This window comes from Carlito syrichta, unplaced genomic scaffold, assembly GCF_000164805.1.
Source record: "Carlito syrichta isolate Samal-C Ts95f unplaced genomic scaffold, Tarsius_syrichta-2.0.1 Scaffold316380, whole genome shotgun sequence".
Lineage (NCBI taxonomy): Eukaryota > Metazoa > Chordata > Mammalia > Primates > Tarsiidae > Carlito > Carlito syrichta.
This window is the reverse complement of record NW_007260476.1, coordinates 824,688-826,262: the sequence shown is the minus strand read 5'-3', so window position 1 is coordinate 826,262 and position 1,575 is coordinate 824,688.

The following is a 1,575-nucleotide window of genomic DNA, read 5'->3' as shown; positions in this document are numbered from 1 at the left end:
TCAAACCCACGGGCTCAGGCAATCCACTCACCTCAGCCTCCCAAAGCGCAGGATTACAGGCTGAGCCACCGAGCCCAGCTAGAAAGATTATTTTTATTTTATACTTATTTTCATATGTTATTAGAGTCAAGGTCTAGGCCAGGTGCAGTGGCTCATGCCTATAATACCAGCACTTTGGGAGGCCGAAGTGAGAGAATTACCTGAGTCCATGGGTTCGAGACCAGCCTGGGCAACTTGGTGAGAACTCATCTCTACAATAAATCAAAAAATTAGCTGGGCGTGGTGGCTCATGCCTGTAGTTCCGGCTACTTGGAAGGCTGAGGCAGAAAAATCACTCTGTTGCCCCGCTGGCATGCAGTGGTGTAACTGAAAGGCACAGGGAACAGTCAGAAGGGCGTCTCCCAAGATGGCGCTAACACTATATGGAACCAAACAAAGACAACAAAGGCCCTAAGCTCCTGCTTTTCCTGCCCATGCGAAACTTAAACCTGTGCTCAAACAACCTCTCCCTATAGAAATGCTACCTCATAGTCTCCTCCAATAAGACTCAAGCCCAGCACTGGCCAGCCCCTGCAAGGTTCATAAATATATCCCTCTCCCTGCATAGCTCTCTCTCTCTTGCTTTTTCTCTGTCCCCGCCACTCTCTTACTCTCTCTCTCTCGGTCTCTCTCTTTCTCTCTCTCTCTCTTACCCTTCCTCGGTTACAGTCCCTTCGTGTAACTGCCCCTTTAATAAATCTCTTGGTTCAGACCAGGTGTGGAGTCGTTACTGGTGCCAAACTTCTTTCAGTAATCATAGCTCACTACAACCTGGAACTCCTAGGTTCAAGCGATCTTCCCACCTCAGCCTCCCAAGTAGCTGGGACTAGAGGCACATACCATCACACTGAGCTAATTTTTATTCTTTTGTAGAGTCAGGATCTCACTGTGTTGCTCAGGTTGGTCTCAAATTCCTGGTCTGAAGCAATTCTCCTGCCTTGGCCTCCCAAAGTGTCAGGATTACAGGTGTGAGCCTTCATGATCAGTCAAAAAGATGATTTTTACAATGTCCATGTGAAAGTATCTTTCATTCTAGTCTCTTTACTTTAAAAGCCAGTACAAGAGACTTGGGTCACCAGTCTCATCAGGTCACACTTGGGCCAGTGACCCTGGAAACTTCAGACTCAGGTGCTTACTGGAATGTCCCAGAATCACACGTTGTGTTCCAGCCTAACAGACCCAGACTGGCTGCTCTCTCCCTCAGGGTCAGTCAGAGACAGGAGACAGCAGCCTGGGAGAAATGGGTGCCTAATCTGATACCATGGAATCAGGGAGTTAGTTAGTGTATTTATTTATTTATTATTTTGTTTTATTAAAAAGGTGTGGGGTACAAATCAGGATTAGGTACATAAGTAATGCATGTGCAGTTGAAATTTGGGTCTCCAACTAGTCCTCACTTCCCCTGGTTTAGGATCAGGTACCTTTGTGTTGTTATGCCCTCTCCTCCCCCTTCCCCCATCCCCTGGCAGTGTCCTGCAACTGCTGATCTCTTCCTTGTGTTATTGTAGTTAATGTTCATGTCCCACTTATAAGTGA